Below are 21686 nucleotides of genomic sequence, written 5' to 3'. Positions count from 1 at the left end.
AACAAAAGGTGAGATCTTCAAACACAGCTTCAAATTGAAATTCCCACTTAATTTAATAGTGCACTGAAACATCAGCACTTCTTACTGAATAGGTTAAATATTCAATCAAAGCAGTTTAATTGGTAGCATGGCCTCCAGACCTCTCAGCCATGTGCCAAGTAGAGTTAGAGTGGGGGTTTTTGCAATGTTGATACTGGTCAGTTGAATAATAATCAGTGGTTGTTAAAATAGTTACTGAAATACTAACAGACTTCTACTTAAGTAAGCTGTGTCTCTATAGCAAAAGTGTCTCCCTTGTTGTGTGGTACCCTGGCTGGGAACTCCACAGAAACACTTTTGCTGAGTTAAATACCAGGAAGGCCACAGCACATTGTGTTTATGTCTTGTAGACCTGGTTTTGTTCAAATCACCTAGTGTATATCACTTCCTAGCATAAGAAGGGTGAATACACTAAAGTTTTTGTAATTGTAGTATACCTGCCATAAATCTATTGTGAATATAGTCTTTCTTACAAATTAAGAACAACATACTAGACTTTATTTGGTAACAAGCCTATTATATCTCATTTTCTATGTTTTTTTAATGTGTTCTGTTTCTTTTATAGTTGAAAAGGAAAATACACTTAACTCTTAACAATAAGGAAAAAACTCTTAACAATATGCTAATCAGTTGGCTGAGTAATCACAATGTTTATGTGACTGCATTAGCATGCAGTACTTACCCTACAAAAAATGTCGTTATATTTTCGTTTATGTCTTCAACTGTGTGTCCAAGTTTTGCATGTAAACAGGCAGCCATGCTTGTCAAAACAAGCTGGTCAGTGAGAAAGCAACACTGATTATGTTTTTTCTCTGCTCAGAATTTTTCACTTTGAACCCTAAGATTTTTAAAGCCAGATATAAAAAATACCATTCATAAAGTATATTTTCTTACTCTTCCTCTTACATGTCTTCCTTCTCAAGTTTCTCACTGATACATGACCCCTCTGAAAAAAAGGAATAAATGCAACAAAAAGGTAACTTGAACTTTGTGACAGTTCAGATTTCAACTTAAACTTTGCAAAACATATTCTGTAGTTGTAAAGGATTCATTTGCATAAACCAATTTTGCTGCTCTTTTCGTATTTCATATTTTGAAAAGGAAACAGGAAAAAGTTTTAACTAATAGCACAAAATCTGCTAAGCACGATACTGGGCAACCTCCTCAGATGAGAAAGACCACATTCATGAATTTTCCAATTCCTGACCTGCTGAGAAGGAGCACTCTGAGTGATAAATAAATAAAGATGACTAAGTCAATACTGCTGCTTACAGCAGGATGCTTCCATTTCAGTATAAGGGAGAAACAAAACACCACAGAACAGAGAGTGAAGCTGGGAAGGTAATTGCAAACTCCTGTAGTGCAAAGTAATGATTACTTATGGTTGAATCCCACAGACTCAGTATGCAGTCATCTGTACAATAATCAGCAATATTCACAGGAAAAATGATACAAAACTTGCCTGCACTCTGTTTATGGCAGGAATCTCTCCTTGAACAGATATTACAGCGGCCAAACAGATTTGTTAGTGAAGTGATCACTTTATTCTTATTTCCAGTGCTTCTAAATGGAACTGCTGTGATTTTATAAATTTATTAAAATAAAAATGTAAAGCAAAATCAGTCAAAAACAATGTTTAATTCTCAGATTTACAGTTTGAGAATATTTCAAATCCTGTCTTTGAATGTAGCTTCACCAGAATTATCTGGTGTTCTCTCTCTTACTCTTAGAAATCCCAGTGACAATACCAGCAAATTTGCACACTAGCCAATGCCTAACACATGGGAATAGCTTTTCCCACTTTTCATCATGCTTTTCTCAGCCTTTTTATCCTGTCATCCACACATGCACATATGCCTTTGACAATCTAAATAATTACAAAAGTTTAGATGTGCCCTAGCTCTTAAAAGGTAGAAATACTACTGGAAAATAATTAAATTATTTAAATCTCTTGGGTTTGGACTGACAGACTCATAACTTAATTGTAGTCAAAATATAAGGTGAGATGATAGCTGGCTTTGCACTTTTACATACACATGCTTCCATTAGTTGCTTTTCATAACAGTCTTTTGCAGACTCGCCTCTTCTGCACCTCCAAAGAATCAAAGGGAAAACAGAAAATCAGATTTTGTAGGAACTGTCCTGCTCCATCTCTGGGATCCACAGTCACAGGGAGTTACAGGATTGTCACATACTCCAGTATATCATTAAACAGATTCTTTAAAGCCATTTTGGTTTGATTCTTTTCCCACCCTTGGACATTTTTTAAACCAAATATAAATTCTTTGACAAACTGAACAGGTTCTTCCACATATGGAAGAAATCCAAAGATGTCTGCCAAAGCTAATGAGCAAGAGGTTTAGCCAGCTTTTACAGATAAGCACTGACAGTTCATAACTGTTCCACTAAAAACTGTTTGTATCTTAGGTTTCATTTTCACTCCAAAGGAAGATAATTTTACATCATCTTCTGATCCATACTGTTTCTCTCATCTCAATCATTAACCATTTCACAGATTTCTGCTCTGCCAGCTGTTAAAGAGCAGTAAGGATACAAAGCCTTGCCAGGCATTTCAGCACAGGGTTGTACTGTGGACTGCACCGGCTCAGTCCATGGTTACCACCACCCTTCAGCAGGTACATTATTGTTGTACAATATGAGCAGTTTGAAATATCTGTACAGAAAGAGCAGCAATGCAGGATGCCATATATTAGCCATTACATTATTATGGCTCAGACCTGTGCTGCCTTTTAAAAACTAGACATACTATGCATACTAAAAATTCATTCAAAAATGAGTGTGTTTCAAATCTGTCCCCAGAGATCTTATTCAGGCTGAAGAATTGTGTTTAAAGCTGCTGGTTTGCTTACATATTTGCAACAGTTCTTTTAAGGAAAAGAAAAACAGCATTGTGGACAAGTGTTAGATATATCTATGCATATGTTCTCTCCTAGATGTATATGAAGATACCGAAAGAGGAAATCAAAGCACCTGAAAATACCAAAGTTACTTCTTCTTTATAATATATTGAAGGAAATTCCAACAACCTCAAGAGTAGCAAAGGCTTATTCCACCTTGTCTTGAAATAGCGATTTTTCTTCAGACTGAAAATCCCTTTTCTTGGGGTGCTCTGAATTGCCCATTTTTTAATTCTTTTTTCTTTTTTAAGTAATAATTCCTTGGAAAATAGGGTTATTTTTAATTCTTTTTTTTTTCCTTATCAGTGAATACAAGAGACAAAGCTTTAAAAATGCACTATAAAACCTACACCTTTTTTAAAAAACAATCAGCAGAAGCACAAGAAGGAACCAGGCCCAAGATGCTATCCATGCTTGTTTTATTTAAAAAATAGCAAAAAATAGCAAAGAGAAGGATTTTTTATTTGGGTTGACTTTCACAAGAGAAGACCTCCATACTGGCATGAAAAGTAATAAATGCAGTATTGTCAGATTGCAAAATACATTTGGGGTTTAGAATAAAGTCATTCTTTTAATTCATTTAATGTGACATAATTTTCAAGTGTAGAAACGGATTTGTCAAGCAGTTACAAAAATGTATATATGTATATTATTCAGAATGATGTGTTCTCATTAAATTGTTTCCTTTGCATTTGAATTGGTTTTCTATTTGCTACTGAAGAGCCTCTTTCTCATTGACTAGGAGAGTAAGTAATATTCAAGCTATTTCCAAAAGCTGCAGGAAGTTCAGGCTATTTGTACATTAAAATAATTCTCCAGTGCAAATGAAACCAATCTTACTCTGTTTAAACAGTGTGCTACAAGTCCCTTTGCAAATAGAAGAATACTCTTCCAGAAGCTTCTGTTAGCTGGCTTCTGAATCCTGCAGGAAAATTCACTATTATTTCCACAGGGTCAGCTATTAGTTGGTGTCAGTTAGCCACAGTCAGGGACAAGAGGAAATATGAACTGAATTAATTTACAGGGGGAAAAAAGTTACTTTAGGAACAGTTAATTGTGCAGAAAATCATTACTGCAAGTAATGAGAAAGCAGACAGTGTGCCTACCCTTTAAGACAGGCTGTATGATATTATTTAAAGCACTCTGTGTTATGAAAAATAATTTGCACTTATTTAAAATACGTTAATCCATATTTACTAAACATTCTTCCTATCTCCATCTTTCAAAGACAAGGAAGAAATAGCATGGTTTTCAGTCAGCATTCTGATCTTGTTAGGCTGAAAAAAAAAAAAGGGAAAAAAAAATAACTGCAACATTGCTTGTGAGGAAAATAGGATCTGGCATTTCACAGAGGCAGCACATGAAGCCCAAATATGCAAGTAGTAGTGACATGATCTCAACAATAATGTAGCCACCAGATTTGCTCCCTAAGAAATAGCCATCTGACATGAAGGCATCAGGCAGAGGCTCTAAGTAGAAACATTTGGGCAGAACTCTGAAAGACTGAGAAGCTTAGAGAGTTCCCCATAAATTCCTCCATTGTTCAGTCAAAACTGATTTCATGTGTGTTTCAAATCAGGACAGCCCTTTGGGATTTGAAAAGTCTGATTTTCACCCTCTTTTCTCCTCCTCTTCTTGCTGGAGCAATAATTTTAATTGCTTTGTAAGGGAGTATGCTGATTAGTGAAGTGCTTGAGACCATTCCATCTTACCCCATTGGATGTCACTGCAGGCCACAGGGCAGGAAAGGCAGATAAATTAAGAGAAAGTCGTTTTTCCACCTCTGGACCCTCTGTATTTAAAACTGCTAGTTGTTTACATTTTTTGAGCTGTTGTGGGGAAAAAAAAAAAAAGAAGTCAGGTCAATATCAGTTCAATTCTACATTCTTTTAAGCTCACTTAAGCCCATGCCTAAGTGCATTTTAAAGGTCCCAAAACATTTTGTTTCAGAATCTGTGCTCATGTCTCAATAACAGAGGGGAAAACTGTTTTGGATTAAGCCATTTGTCAATAATGTGAGATGACTTCAGTAGTCCAATACAAAAGTCCACCTTAACAGTCTTTTGAACTTCTGCAAAGTGCCCGTAAAAATAACTGTAAATTTAATAAAACAATTTTGTTTATGCATCACATAATGCCTAAAAGCTCTGTGGATCCATGCATTTTCACTGGAAAGGACACCCATCATTAAGTTTGTAAATAAGAAAGAAAAACTTGCCTATTGCAAGTAGAATGTCCCCTAGAGGCCCCGTGTGCAAGTCGTGGCTGCCACATTCCTACTCTCCACTTATAACAAAAATTTACAGAAAAAAAAACTCAACTGGAAGGGAAATTTATTTACTATAGAAAGAAAAAAATGGCATAAATAATTATTTTAGTTATGGCAGCAGAACTAGCTCTGCAAACAGAGGGCAAAGACAGGCAAGTCACCTTCTGCTTATACTATATTGTTCTCATCTCATGTTTTGTTTCATTGCGTCTTGTGTATTACTGACTGTTAACCAAAAATGCACTGGCATAAATTTCTATTCAAATTCTGTGCTCATTCTTTACTGTTGTTCCAGAATTTCCACAGTGCATTGAGCTACTTATGGTGGGGAAATCCATTTGGTGGAGGTATAAAAACAATAAACTGCAAGGACAAAACAATTCTGAAATGTCACAGAAGCTTAATGGGTGACAAAGACAACCTTGCATATTGTATTCTTGCCTCTTTCCCACTGGTACCACAGATTTCAAAAGAGATTGATAAGCTTTTATTTATTGATGTAAAATCTATTCCAAATTTTACCAGAATCAATGGAGTGTGTGTCCATTGAACTAGATCATGTATATACACTGGGCAGTTGAAATATGAGATGGGGATAATGAGAAGGCAGTGTAAAATGGGACAGGGAGGAATTTTTTCAATCCTGTCTCGTTTTTTTCCTCCATTCCTGTTGGTACAGGCTTTTGCCATTTCATTTGCCTGCTGATGAGGGTCAAGAATGGCTTTCTTTGATGAAGTGAGGCTGTGGACCTGAGATCAAAGGTAGGGAAGATAAGCCATAACTCTGGAAGTCTGAAGTGTAAGAGCAGTAACAGCAGTAGCCTTCAGGCACTTGTCATATCAGGCACATATCACAAGGGGGTGTGTAGTACTTAGTCTTCCTTACTACATATCTTAGAAGCAATTCATAAGAACACTGAAGGATATCAGCTTTCACCACTGCTCATATGGGAATGCTCCAACTCACACTTCATTATGGCTTTGAAATATTAACCCCTTCTTACAGGCCATCAGGCTATATTCCACAGTGCTTTTAAGACTACAGCAAGATCAAGGAGGACAGCAGTACCCTTGGCAGCATTAGGAGAAGCACTGCTAACATGCTGAGGGAGATGACCCTGCCCCTCAGCGCTGCTGAAGACAAGCTTGGAGTGCTGATTCCAATCAGTGCTGGGCTCTCCAGTACAAGACATGGACACACCAGAGCAATCCAGCAAAGACCCACAATGATGATGAGGATCATCTGACATACAATGGTGAGTTGAGAGAGCTGGGACCTGAAGAAGAAATGCCTCAGGGAGATGTTACCAATGTTCATAATATAAGAAAAACTTTTTACACTGTCAAGGTGGTCACAGACTTCTGCCCAGAGAAGCTGTGGAGTCTCCATCCTTGGAGATACGATATACCCAACTGGATGCAGTCCTGGCCAATCTGCTGTAGTTGACCTTTGCACTAAATGTTGCACTGGACCATGCCATATAAGGAGACAAACTAGGATGCAAAGCATAGAATTACAAGCATAGTTCTTTTATTCATGCACATGAGGTGTCCCCTTCAAAGCAGGGCAGGCATTCAGGTGCACATTTCATTTACTGCTGACTAACAAACACACACTAATATTTACTAATCATAGTAAAACTTTGCAAAACAACTACATTTCTATGATGTCATCATCCACCTACTTCTCTGTTGATCAGATACACCCAGAGTCAGTCTTGCTATACTTCCTTATCTATAGTGACAGATGGTGGGAGGGTTTCAAACACATGTTAGAGGGGCTAGAATGCTGGCATTATCTTGCTTGGCCATGAGTATCTTTTATTCTTCATGGACAGTGATTAAAATTCCAAGAAGCAGAGTCCTTATCTTGTGAACCAGGTTGTCCTTCTCCTTACAATAAGCTGGGGTTCTTTAGTTTGCTGGGGTTCTTTAGTTTGCTTGCTTAAGCATGACTGTTCAGTGTCCAATGTAAACTATATATATATTTTAAAGAAAGTTAATACCATTTTATATTACAAGGATTAATTGGTATAATAGATAGGGAATGAGATTTTCCTAAGACCCCACTTTGAGCAGAAGTTGGACTAGATGATCTCTAGAGGTGCTTTCCAGCCTCAGACATGCTGTGATTCTGTGAGCTCAGGGAGGGAGATGATCAGTAGGTAGATCTCAGCAAAAATGACACTAGCAGTTACAACACAATGAAGTCCTGTTATTGTAAAGGGAATGTATGCTCCTTAAATAAGCATGGCCAGCTAAGCAAGAGAAGATAGCAAAATACAAGCACAATACTATCCATGTACCTCCATGCCTGAAGAAAGCTGAGCCTTGAAAGGAGACACTCCATTGTTTTATGATCTCGGGTTAAAACACTTTAAAGTAGCTTTAATCTTTTTTATTACTTTTTGCCTTACTCAGATAAAATACAATCAGATATTTTCTACAGACTTTCTTCAGTGTTAGCACAATTCCTTTGGAAATCTGTCACCACTATGGTCCTATCAATGCATTTATATCATACATCTTTCTGGGAGCTAGAGGGCAGTGGCTTCCACAGGACATGGCAGGAGTTTCTGGGAACTGTGCTTGCGACACTGAGAAGGAGAAAAGGAAATGAGACAATACTAGTAAACATTAACTTTCTGACAGATGTGCAAATTGATCATGTCCATTTGAAGGGGGACTGTTTCCTCTGTGCTGTGTCCTGCAAGAGGGTTCCTGATCAATAGAAGCTACTTTCCAGGTATATAAATGGCTGTATTGAAAATACTTTTGCCTCCAACCAAGTCTTTTTTAATGCTCTTGAACAGTCAGTCATGATATATTTTTGAGTATATTCTCTACTCACACACAAAAATCTTCAGAACGTTGTTCTTAAGCATCTCTTAAAAACTTCAGTGTTCAGTACCCAATCTTAACACTGGCTGACAATATAAAAGTCCATGTCAGTTTGTACAGAAATGCTTTTCTTAACAAGTAGCTCTTCATAAAGGTGCCTAAGTGTATGAAATGAGCCCAGGTCTTCCAAAGGAGCCCAGCTCTGTTACTGCCTTTCTGTGGAGACCACAAGGCTTTTGTAGAAAGAGACAGAACTGTGGCAAAAGTTTCCAAACATTTCATAGACAGATTTAAAAGGATCCCATTGTAAGAAATGAAACTGATGCAGCCTTGAATGGAAAGTGACAGTTGTGCTGTGTCATTAAATAATAAGGGAAAAAAGTGGAGGACCATTTCTTGATTAGAATCTGTGGTAAATATACAACAGACAGGAGCAAAGAAGATAAATAAAGGCTTAGACATATAAGGAGTCCTTTCAAGTATAAATCTCTATCACAGTTCAGTTAAACATGAAATGCAAATACCAGCATGTTGGAAATCCTGCTCCACCTAAAAAGATAATATGTATGTATCTCCTCAGGCTATGTGCTGTGTTCCAGGGCAAAATACAAACTGCTGGTCACAGGGGATGTCATGACTCAGATACAATTAAATGTACGATTATTAGGGCAGAGCTTCTGAACTGGAGTACCTCATCACAATAGTGTACCCCAACCAAATATAACATATGTTCTTATTCAGGAAAGTACTGTCCAATGTCAACACTGATATCTTCATCAAGCTACAACTTTTGTATTGTAGGGCTAACAAGTAGCTTCTATATAACTTGTTTTAATTGTAATAATAATGGAGTAAGGATATCTTGCAAAGTCAAAACTAATGCTTATCTGGGAGAAAACAAAAATTGTGTTGGGCATCTTTCATATGTTTTTCTTAGAGTGACACTTTCTTTAACTACAGCAAGCTGATGTTTTGAATGCTGACTTATCAAATCATATTAAATTTAAAATTTGGCTTTCAATCATTTTTCAAGTTTTTTAAGTCTGACATGCTTAGTCCCATCCACAAGTTGTATCTAAAAGCACAGAAAATTCCAAGTACATTCAAATATTCAGGACCTCTATTCTAAACAGCAGGCTGGGACACTAAAAAAATTAGATTCCACTGGAAGCTCTTTTCAAATGTGTCTAAAAGATACAGCCTGAAAATATTTTTTAGGCCTGTTCTAAACTTTTTTTTCCTCATTTCTGAAAATGCAGAAATGAGGAAAAAAAGTTTAGAACAGGCCTAAAATATATTTTATCTTTCAGGCTGCTTCAGCACTGGGGTGAGCACCTGTCTCCCACCAACCTCTGCCATTGAGGGGAGCCCAAGGAAATCCAACAAGTTTGAGAAAGTGTAGTAGCTGTTATGGGAAGGAGGAATGATGGGAAGAAAGGCATATCCCCATGTTTGCTTAGTTATTTGTCTTCTTGGTTTCTTAATACCCCAATCAGTAGTTAAAGGTTGCAATTGGCAATAAACTAAGTCAAACTCTCCAAGTCAAGACTTTTGCCTGCAATACTTGTGCATTTACTAATAACCCTTGGGATCTGGCACAGTGTATTACATGCTAAACACTGCACTCTATGCCTATCTTAGTTTACAGAAATAGAGATTTTATTATTTGTGTACAGTATTTTGCTTGTTATAAAACTGTATTTTTAGCAGTAGTCCAATTGTAAATGCGGATGTTTAATAACAATCACAATTGCACAGTATGAAAGTGTATTTAATTATACATCACAAAAAAAGACTGACAGAATTGCTTTTTACAAGAATTTCCTATTTTCCACTACTTTGTAAGATATTTCTACATGGCTTGTGAATTTTTTGATCTTTTTTTTCTTTTTTGAAAACTAAGCTGTCCCACACCAAACGTCTACCTCAGATGTGTTTTTTGGTAATTAAAGCCAAAAGGTTCATTAGCCTCCAAATGTGAAGTCAAGGAAAAAATATATTGTATTGCCTATGTTAAACAACTCTACCAGCTTTTCCCAGCATGCTCAGGATTTTTTTGCAGCATGTTCAAATAAGACTTTACTCTTGTAGAAGAAAAAGGGTATATGTAAGGGGAAAATTTGACAAGTTGCAAGGCCAGAAAATACTGCCATTCCTATGCAGACTAGGTGGGCATATCCCCCCCAGGATTTAACAGCAGGGTCTATACACAGGTGACAACCCCAGAAGTCACAGATCTGGGCTGTGATGGGCCAGGTGGGTGCCAAGAGCTCAGCCCTGCACTGTCAGTCCTGAGTCTAGAAACCTGGAGGAGACAACCTCATACAACCTGCTTGTACAGGAACTAAAGGCAGGTCTGCAGGAAGGAGCAGAGACAGGGAGGCCTGAGGAGCTGTGTGACTTTCCCAAACCACTATGGTGCTCTGTCAGCAGCTCCCTCCACTGTGCTGGTGGAGCAGTCAGGGTCCCCATCATGCCCAAGCTGCATTTAGGGACTGAACTCCTGCATAGGAACAGGGACTGAGGAGTCCTCTCTTGGAAGAGTACATTGAGGGGAAGGAAGTTAAAAATACTGGAAAACCTTCCCGGTCTAAAAAGAGTTAGAAGTACAGAACAGTGCAAGGTCTTCACAAGCAGTAACAGAAAGGGAAATTTTCACTAAGGGGAACTTAGGGGAAACAGATTGGAGCATGGCTGCTAAGATTTAGGATAGGAACTGTGGCAGGGTCTAGACTAGGCAAGAAGGAAAATGAGCTAAAAAATAGATACCAGAAAGTGATGAAACAAAAGGCAGATATGGAGAGCTGTGATGCTCAAGGGAAGGAAGAAAAATGGAGGGAAGGGAAGGGAAGGGAAGGGAAGGGAAGGGAAGGGAAGGGAAGGGAAGGGAAGGGAAGGGAAGGGAAGGGAAGGGAAGGGAAGGGAAGGGAAGGGAAGGGAAGGGAAGGGAAGGGAAGGGAAGGGAAGGGAAGGGAAGGGAAGGGAAGGGAAGGGAAGGGAAGGGAAGGGAAGGGAAGGGAAGGGAAGGGAATACTTCTTGGGCTGAAGATTCTCAAGATTTCAGCCAGAGTAGGGACAATAGGACTCATGAGGTAAGACAGAACAAAGAGATTTTCAAGAAAATAGAAAATGGAGGAGCATACAGTGTCTTCTAACAGATAAAGGGCTTCTGCAAAGAAATGGATAAAAAGGAAGGTAGAAATTATTCTCCGTGCCCAAGGTGGCCATGGACTGAGACTAAAAACACACCATAGGAAAGATTCAAACTATAGCACAATAAAAAAAAAAAAAAAAAGGTATCAGAAAAAGTGATAGACTGGGATAGGCTGGATATTCTTAGGGAAAGCATCCACAAAGGACATCTCCTAGCTGTTCAAAACCAAAGGATAGTCTCTTAGAGGCAGAGATTAAATTTGTGCAAAGAATGTGCCTATGAAAATGTTAGTTAATTCAATGTCCAAGTACATGGCAAGAGCATGTCTTTTCTCTTCAGAAGCTATTCTGATTACAGACTGTGACAGTCTTGTTACCAGAACCTCTAAAACTCCAGCTTTCCACGTCAAGATTTAAGCCTATCTCTGCAAGAGTATAAGATTTGTGTAACACATATTAATATTTTTATGGATATTTCTTTACAATGACTATCTACACAACCCTCTTTTCATAAACTTTAGGTGGGTAGCCATATGCACCTCATGTGTCATCTGGTAATGCGTGAACTGAAATCTCAGGTCTGTCATTTAGTCTCCGTGTGACATGAGGGAAGCAACTTTATGCAATTATTCCGTCTGTGCAATATTTCCGCCTGTGAAATGAAACATATTCTTATTTACTCATACTACAGATGTAACAATAGTTTAGCATTTGTATGTGAAATTTTTACACACTGCTGCTGCCTAGTCCTCCCCTCACCTGTGCCTGGTGCAATGAGCAATGTTTCTAGTACTCACACTTCACACTCCCATTTCAAACCAAAATTGTGTGGCCCAAGTTTTTCTATAGAACAAATGTACTTCCGCTTTTTTATGGGTTCTCGGGGCTTTTTCTCACACAAATGTGTACAGGACCTAAAAGATTCAGGGGCTCAAATAACCTAATACACCCGTGGAAGGAGAAAATAAGGCAGGAGGACTTTGAGGAGAAGCGAGCGCTGCGTTTCCCGCAGGAGCAGCTCCAAGGCCCGGGGCGCGGAGCTGCCGGGCGGCGCGGGCCGGCAGGGGGCGCTGCTGCCCGCGCCATGGCGGGGCGGGGACAGCGGCGCCGCGGTCAGCGCGGCCTGTACAAAGGAACCCCAGTAAAAAGAGTAATGTGTTTTACCCAGGTCTTAGACTGCTGCAGGGATATGTTCCAAGTATATGGCTGAAGGGGGGCTGATGGCGAGACTGTCACAGTCTGTAATCACAATGGCCTCTGGAGAGGAGAGGCGCTCTTTGGTCGCTGCAGCAAGAGAGCCCCTGGCCCTGCGTGAGACATGTGGAAAACGCCATCCCCACGGGGGAGTCCCACAGCCGTGCGGAAATCGCTCCAGAAGCTGCACAAGGGCAACCGCGAGCGAAATCCATCCTGGGAGGGACAGGGCCCTCCCCTGTCCGACAACATCGCGAACCCATGTGCGAGTAGCTAGCAGTGGTACCGAGAGGGGTCTGGGCGAGGACCTGTGTGTCACCTGTGCCGGGGCCGTGGCAAATGGCCCTCTCCATCGCTGCCACCGTTTGGGCAAACGCTGAACAGGAGGACCAGAGAGCGACAGAGCTGCAATGACATGGATTTTGTCCAACCACAAACACCGGTGTTCGGAGGCTTCACACGGGGACCGATCCAGGTGCCAGTGTGGCAAGAGTTAATGCATCCTGAGCAATGAGAGTGGCTGGGCTCAGCTGGACGGACTTACCTTGTCCAAAGAGAATGAGGAGAGCCAGCACACCACAAGTTTCTCACTGGGCTGATTCCAGCTAGAAGCATCAACCCACCCTTCCGTGAAAGGAGCATTGGCTGTGACAAATCCACATTGCTTATTTGAGGAGTCTGCTGCAGAGAGCTTTTTCTGGTTTCCCTTTGCCTATTGGAACCACAAATCTTCACTTTATGTAACCTGTCACAAGATGACTTTTGACTTCCCCTTTGTAGGCCCTTGCTTGTTTCTCGCTGTTGCTTAAGAGCTCAGAATAAAAACCATTCTTTTTCCTACTCAGCAGCTGTGTTCCCTGAGAGCAGTTCAGGGCTTCACCACTTCTTGCTGAGCCAAATTGTAGCACCAGCTTCAGTGCAGCTATGGTTGCACTGGGAGAGGTCTGGCTTCACAACACATGAAGACTAAAGGAGAAAGTTACAATAGCAAAGAATATAGTAACAGTTATGAATGAATAATGAGAATGAGAAGTGAGGAAGGAGGGAAGAAGGGAGACCTGGTTTTGTGCTAACTTCCCACTGTCCAATGATAACTCCTATGTGTAAGTCTTGTAACTAAAGGAAATGAGAAAAGAACACAAACTGGCTGGTTTAGTACAAGCAGACAAGATGGATCCAGTTTATGCATACAATGGGATGTGTGTGCTCCAATGAAGGACAACCTAGGAAGAGTTACAAAACATACCTCAGACATGAGTTACCACCTCCTGATAGACTGCCCAGTAGACTGCTGAGAACAGAAACAGAAAAAAACAGCTCAGATCCTTCATAAAACTCCTACTGGCATCAGTGTATAGATTTCAAGATAATGATGATCAGTGGTGATGATCATTTGTGAGTTATATCTTAGTATATGGACCTGCTCTCCCAAAAGGCCAAGAAGGCAAAGATAGAGCAGGAATAACAGTCTTGTTAAAGGGAGGGTGTTTTAAAGTCCTGCCTAGTGAAGCTGTTTATAGCTAGTCTTGCAAGTAGGGCTTTTATATCGTAACAACTAATCTTTATGGTTAAATTTCTTCAGTCTGCAGTTGCCACGAAAAGGCTAGTAGCAAAAGAAATAAAATAAGCATAATAGCAAAGAGAAATAATCTTTTTTGAGATTGAGCTGAAATATCAAAGACTTAGGGTCTACAGTGTGGTGGTAAGATACACCATTGTGTGAACTTTCCCTCCCAGAGCCATCCATCCCTATTATCACAGCCTGGAGATGGTTCTGTGTCAACTCTGCATCTGCATCAGTAACTCATTCTGTTCAGCCATCTGTTCCACAGACATCAAACTGTTAAGAAGCCCCAGTATGGCACAATCTAGTCCAGTAACACAGAAACAGAAAAGAAAAGATCTCATTACCATTTGAATTCACAGGCTCTCCTGTGATACACATACAATATTTTCTTATATTGACATGAACATGGTGATTTGGTAAGTTAAATTCTCAGTTATAACAAAGAAATTAAAATCAAATACTTAATATGCAACAGCTTTATTCAGAGGCAAAATAGTTATTAAGTTAAACTAAGATTTAAGATAGTTGTTTCTCATTTTGCAGACTTCAACAGAATTAAGATAACATTCATGTTAACTAGGATGACTATTACATATTGCCCATTTTAACTTCTGAAGATTTCACCACTAATTTATAGTCAAAATGAAATAGGCATTTAAAAGCTAAGGTCTCAAAAAAAATTATGACAGTAGATTACTGATAGTGCAATTTGAGATTTCTTGTTTTGTTTCTATTTATTCAAGCCCATATATGGCTGAAACTTAGTGTTTTTTAATTTTAATTTGCCATGTTGTCTTTCTAAATTAATGTGTCCCAAGAGCTTGTAAAGTTATATCTGCCTAATTCTGTGGCTTTTGATATTTTTTCCTAGGTTTTATTAGTACTATAGAGCTAGGATAATTAAAGGCCAGAGAGCTGGATTCCATTCTGGCCTGTAAATCTTCAACAGAACTGGTGCTGGAGTTTCAATAACAAAATCATTATTGTGAATGATTACTGAGCCAGAGAAAACCATTGATTGACATTCAGATTCTTAACTGAATTTGCAGATGCTGCGAAGTGAGATTTGGTGGGAGGTCTGTGAGTCATTGAGAGGGGATCTTAGTCTCACAGTTTTAGAGAGCTCTCCTTCAGAGACGCACTGCACTCCAGCATTGCTTTTGGGTTTGGGGAGACAGGGACTGAAGAATCATGCACTAGCAATGTGCTCAAGCCTCGATCAAAGGAACATGAATGCTGTGTTTAAAACAGTAATCCCTTTTGCTAATTAACATGTGATCTGATTGGTAAATTAGCCTCTATGAAGTTTTTGCTACCACAGCTCAAGTATTTTGAGAACATAAGGGCTTTTATTTTTAAAAGGAGTTCTCCCAGGAGAGGCAAAGATACGTTTGACCCCCTTTTAACTCTTAACAAATTATGAAATGTAATCATCTGTTGTGACATAGTCTCCACTGAAGAGCTGGATACACAGCCTGATACAGCGTGGGACTGTGCAGCATGCATGCCATTCGATATACTATACTCTAAGCCATGTGTTAAATTCTATTATGTTCTAAAGGTTTAATACAACCTTTTTGTTTTTACATGACACTCTGATCTACTCACATATTTTTAGTGCACAGAGCCTGTCTTTGGAGTTGAAACATGCTCAGCCTTGTGGTATAGCTTTCATTTCACTTCTATCTTTGTTTTATGTAACTCTCCCTACACTGTCTCTGGGGAAGAAATACACCAGACTTGTGTCCCCCAACAGAGCTGTGGTCTCTAAGGAAACTCGTGCATTAATTAAGGAATAGTATAATGGGTATGGTTTTGTTTTGTTAACCAGTGCCCCAAGGAGCATCGTTTCACTTACGTGAGTGTTTTACCCCCTCCCCCCACTAGCAAATATCAGCATATTTTTGTTAACTGTTCTGTGGCTATGTTCAAAACAATACTTATGAGATAAAATTTTCTCTTTTGAAATGGCAAGCAAATTGGCACATGAATTTAATTTCTGTAGTAATTTGGCACTGTCTTCTCTGGTTACTGGTTGTTGGCCTCCCCCCTCAAAATGTTCTAGTATTGAAGCCAACACCCATGGCCACACACTGGGTGTGCTTGGCAGCTGCAGGGCCCAGATGCCAACCGCTGGAATGCATTTTATGTACCAGTGTCTCTGCCTGTGGCTTGGTTTCTTGGCCAGCCTTTAGCAAAGTCTCTTCTCTGGACTCATCTGACTCCAGCGCCTGCTGCTCTTGCTGCTGTGGAACTGAAGCAAAAGCAGTTTACAGAAGATCTGTCTCACCGTTCCAGGAACCTCTTGCCTGCACCATCTCCCAGCAAAATACATACACAGAGTCCTTTTAGCATGTGAAAGAAATATGTCCCACTTGCCTGTAGTTATTGTGGAGGACCAAGTGTATGGACTGATAGGGGTCTGAAAGAACAGAGCACCCTGGTAAACCTGACAGACACCACTAAAGGCTACTTTTTAATATCTCACAATTTCTGTATCAAGTGTCTATTTCAAGTTTCTTTTAGCTAAGGCCCCTGAAAAGTACAGTATTGGCTCAACAGCAGATATTTTGCATATATGACTTGCATCACTTTCTCCAGCAATTAGTGGTGACCTAGGCATGGATTTAGCTCTACTGTTGCATGGGGGAGGGAGGGAAGAAGGAAGGGAGGAAGGCAGGGAGGCAGGGAGGCAGGAAGGAAGGAAGGCAGGGAGGCAGGCAGGGAGGCAGGGAGGCAGGCAGGCAGGCAGGCAGGCAGGCAGGCAGGCAGGAAGGAAGGCAGGCAGGCAGGAAGGCAGGAAGGCAGGCAGGGAGGAAGGCAGGCAGGCAGGAAGGCAGGAAGGCAGGAAGGCAGGCAGGAAGGCAGGCAGGAAGGCAGGCAGGCAGGCAGGAAGGCAGGAAGGCAGGAAGGCAGGCAGGAAGGCAGGAAGGCAGGCAGGAAGGCAGGCAGGAAGGAAGGCAGGAAGGCAGGAAGGCAGGAAGGCAGGAAGGAAGGCAGGAAGGCAGGAAGGCAGGAAGGCAGGAAGGCAGGAAGGCAGGAAGGCAGGAAGGAAGGCAGGAAGGAAGGCAGGAAGGAAGGCAGGAAGGAAGGAAGGAAGGAAGGAAGGAAGGAAGGAAGGAAGGAAGGAAGGAAGGAAGGAAGGAAGGAAGGAAGGAAGGAAGGAAGGAAGGAAGGAAGGAAGGAAGGAAGGAAGGAAGGAAGGAAGGAAGGAAGGAAGGAAGGAAGGAAGGAAGGAAGGAAGGAAGGAAGGAAGGAAGGAAGGAAGGAAGGAAGGAAGGAAGGAAGGAAGGAAGGAAGGAAGGAAGGAAGGAAGGAAGGAAGGAAGGAAGGAAGGAAGGAAGGAAGGAAGGAAGGAAGGAAGGAAGGAAGGAAGGAAGGAAGGAAGGAAGGAAGGAAGGAAGGAAGGAAGGAAGGAAGGAAGGAAGGAAGGAAGGAAGGAAGGAAGGAAGGAAGGAAGGAAGGAAGGTCCACTTTGCAAGCAGAAGTAAGCTGTCTTGTTGTCTTTATTTAACAAGTAACAGAGAAAATTATATTTCCACAGAGGTCAGTTAGTGTAGAAAAAAATAAAAATACAGCTTATTTCCATAAGTTATTTACTGAGTACCTTTTTGTAGAATAGTTATTAATGTTTTATATTTTGTAGTATTTTCAATCTTAATGCTTTCATTGTAGCATTCCACTGTGGTTTCTTTGCTACCCTCTAGCCTTCCACACTTGCCTGGAAAGCTGGCAGCTCTCTAAAGACATGCCAAGCCGAACACTGGAGGTGTGTTTTGCTGCACGCCCACAATAAAGAAATTGCCTTAGCTGGATTACATGCCTCTGACTGCACTAGAGAAACACAGCTTCTGGTAAGAAGCTGCAGTAAGCAAATGTGGATCTATCAAATACTGAAACACTCACCAAGCTGATACTGAATTGCAACCATTGACTGAATTACTTTTAACTATCTGCAACACTACAGAGATTAATTTTATACCCCTAATTTGCATTTGCTTTGGTGTGTACAAGGGTAAGTTCATTGAAGGATAATCTCAACTCCCTACATTGTATTTAAGAATGGCTGTAGCTTGAGAAAGTGGACGCTTAGTTCCACTTTTGAATTGTATTTAAGAACAATTATCTTGACAGTTGATGCTACTGGAATACCTGCTGAGTCAGAAAGCCTTGCAGTATTTTTTGTAAAATTGTTCAAACATTTTTTTGCTTCATATAGATGTTTTCTATAAGGTCAGTTAGGACAAAATACCTCAGACATGTCCACCTTTGTACAAAACACATAAGCTAGTTATGGGGTATATTAGTCAGAAAGGTCTGTTATGACACACCTCTCAGTCATCAGTGTTCTACTTCTGTAGAATTTGATTTTCACTATATTTAATTATATTGCCAATACTGTGAACCTGTTTATCAAAATTCACCTTACACACTTCTTCTTGAGTTTAATGCCTGTAGAAGAAAAATATAGATCTATATGAACATAAGCTTCTGTTCACTAGGTAAAAATAAGCTCAGTATAAAATTACTTGAGAGGGCATTAAGTCTGCTTGAAGCTAGTGCCAATTGGTTGCCCAATCATTTCCCTTTGACAAGAAGGATAAAAAAAATAAAAAACTGAACAGTAAATAATGTCAGGGAACATTTTTTAATTACTCATCAGTGACAGAAGAGTCAGACTTTTCATTATTTAAGCTTGTTGTGGTTTGACAGTCATAGGCTCCCTCTCATTTTGGTATTTCAGCTTTTTTTTTGAGCCCATTTGCATCTTCTCATGCACAGAGACATTTGACACATGGTCCAGAGTACTTTAAGCAGCAGGAGGGAAATTGAGAATTTATAGAGATATTATGGATGTTACAGAGAAAGGTAAGATTAGACTGCAAGTATATTCTTTTGATTTCTGATAATAAGAGAGCTTAACTCATTAGCAGACCTACTTTATATTTTAAACATAAACCTGTGAGGAACTGATATTCATGTTTCAGTGAGTAGTACCTTGACATCATGCCATGAGTGAGTTAGAAAACAGTTTCCTTGCTGATGAGAACCACTATAATGTTCACGATGACCTTTTCTGACTAGCATATAGAATGGAAGCCTAGACCTAGATAAAAATTTAATAATACAGTATTTCAACCTGTTCAAAAGAGCTGATTTTCATTTATGGTAGTATCTTTACACTTCTTTGCTTACAGTGTTGTTTTATTTTCAGTAATATGAAGCGGTCTTTCCATTCACACATTTGAAAGAATAAAAACAAAATCCTACTAGCATTAAATGGTGGAATAAAACATCAAGGTCTCCTTGCACTATTTTTACTTCTGTGAAGGTGTATTACTTCAGTGGAAGCAATCCTAGTTTCATGCTAGTTTTCCTCCTTTGAATTAGAAAGACTAGAAAAAACAGGCAGTGCATTTCAACTATATATAATAAAAATCAAAGGGGATATATCTCTTTTTCATCTCTATTTTTCATAAAAATTATTGAGGCATACAGTACTGTTCATATTTGAAGGTGAACATTCTTGTTTCTTCTGAATGAACATGAAGGATCCCAGGTGACCTTCCATTACAGTAAAATTTTCTTGTGATCCCTTGACAAATTCTCCTTCCCCAGTAAACTGCACAGGTATTCATAAGCAGTTGCATATACATGCAATGTAGATGTAAATAATCATAAATATTGTATATGTGATGTACCTACATATGCAGTTTCCCATTATGAGGATAGATACTGTGTATACATAAAGTATTATCTTCATTGATGTGTGTACAATATCTTGGTACTATGAGCTAGTATGGACAGAACATAGTCTGTAAATTGTGTAATGAAGGGATGGTATTACATGGTGAATATGAAATTTGTTGGACTTACAGCACAGTCAGTTGCAGCAGGACAGCTTGGATCCATCTCCTGTTTCTTGGAGGCAGCAACAGCAGTGGGAGTAAATCTTCTGACAAGTCTCAGTAGACAAAGATTTGTTCCCATTCCTTCTGCCACATCCCTGCTCATTTTCCTCCACACTACTTAGACAAATTACTAGTTTTTCACCTTGTCACTTTATCTATTCCTGCCCTGAACCTTAACTGGTTTTTCATCTTCTCTTTGTGGGCACATGTACAACTGCCAAAAATGTTCCTTTATATTTATTACATTATTGAACCTTTGAGATAAAATGCCTGTTAAAATTAAGGGGCCTCATCTAAGTGCAGTCTTTTAGAGCCCAGCATGGGTTTTACAGCTCACAGAAGCATGCAGTCTGACCCTCTTTTTCTTCTTTCATGGGGTAACATTGCCTAGCAATTGGTGGTTTTGTTTACTGAAGTTCACATCTCACAAAGCAGTTCAAAACAGAATGCAATGGAAATGAATGTGCTAGCAGAAAAAAGAATTTGAAGAAGTTAAATAGTTAATTTTTAGTAGGCACAAATCACATTTCCATCAAGTGCAAGCAGTCAGCTGTTATTGTAGGTCACTAAGATACAATGAATTATTTTCTGCAGTTCGTGGAAAACATTAGGCAGCTGTAATAAAGTCAATGGTATTTCCTTCCTTACTGAAACATTACTTCAGCAAATCCCCCTGTTTTGTTAAAACACCATTTCATGCTTGATAAAGTTTCATTGATTTCTTCTTTTATATTTTTTAAATTTTCTTTTATTGATTGCTTCAGATAAAGAAAACACTGAGGGAAAAATATCAGAAGTGACTTTTCATGTTCTGGTGGATGACAATTGATCTAAACTAAAAAGATTGTAAATGGAAGGGGGAAGGGAGCACTTCGGTGGCGTTTATATAACATAGATATTCAGTCCAGGAAACATACCACAACATAAATGTCTTTTTAAGACATTAAAGCTTAGCTTAAGCAACAGCTAGAGTATTTATGCCATAGTTCACCACACTTTTTCTTCCTTATATATTTATCCATGGTTTATCTGTAGTAACATAGAAAGTTATATTTTCAAATTTTATGTTGCATTATAAGCATCTATGTAAATCCTGCATAAATTAACTTTAATAAATCCCTTTCAACCAGATAGTAATACATCTTTTATTCTTGTTTTATTTTAAGGTCTGATGAACATGAACAATTGAAGGGTTCCTTGGAATTCTGAATTAATCAAATAAGTGATGGTAAGTTTTCTTTTGGGACACTAATCAGTGGTGAACATGTGAAATGAGGAATAGACCTTGACTGTACATATGCAAAAACTGTTCAGCCAGCTGGTTGTGCATTATCAGGAAACACTTTTACTTTCTACAGGGAAACAGCAGCCTCAGTGTTTTAAAAATATGCACTGTCCTATGCACTGGCTCACACACAGTAGCAGCTGGACCTCAAGTTAGGTACCCACACTTTAGTAAGGAAACTAACACTGCAGCAGAGGAATGGGAAAAATGTAGGAATTAGTAAGGGTTAGAGCAGCATGTTTGGATGGGAGGTTATAGCATTTTCACTAGCTGGACAGGGACACAGCTTGGATAAAACCTGCAAGGACTTTCATAAAATGCTGTATTAACAATTTCATGCTTACTTTTCTTCACACTACTGTATTAATAAGATGGAGTTTAATTCCCCTCCTCTCTTTCAAACTATTTTATCTATCTCAAATATATGTCCAACTGAATATGAATTTAAATACCAGATCACATAACAAGTCATCCTGAAAATTCAGGAACAGCATCCTTGATCCTGGAG

Source organism: Vidua macroura, chromosome 1, assembly GCF_024509145.1.
Source record: "Vidua macroura isolate BioBank_ID:100142 chromosome 1, ASM2450914v1, whole genome shotgun sequence".
Taxonomy (NCBI): domain Eukaryota; kingdom Metazoa; phylum Chordata; class Aves; order Passeriformes; family Viduidae; genus Vidua; species Vidua macroura.
The sequence above is the reverse complement of the archived record's forward strand: the minus strand, read 5'-3'. Positions refer to the sequence as shown.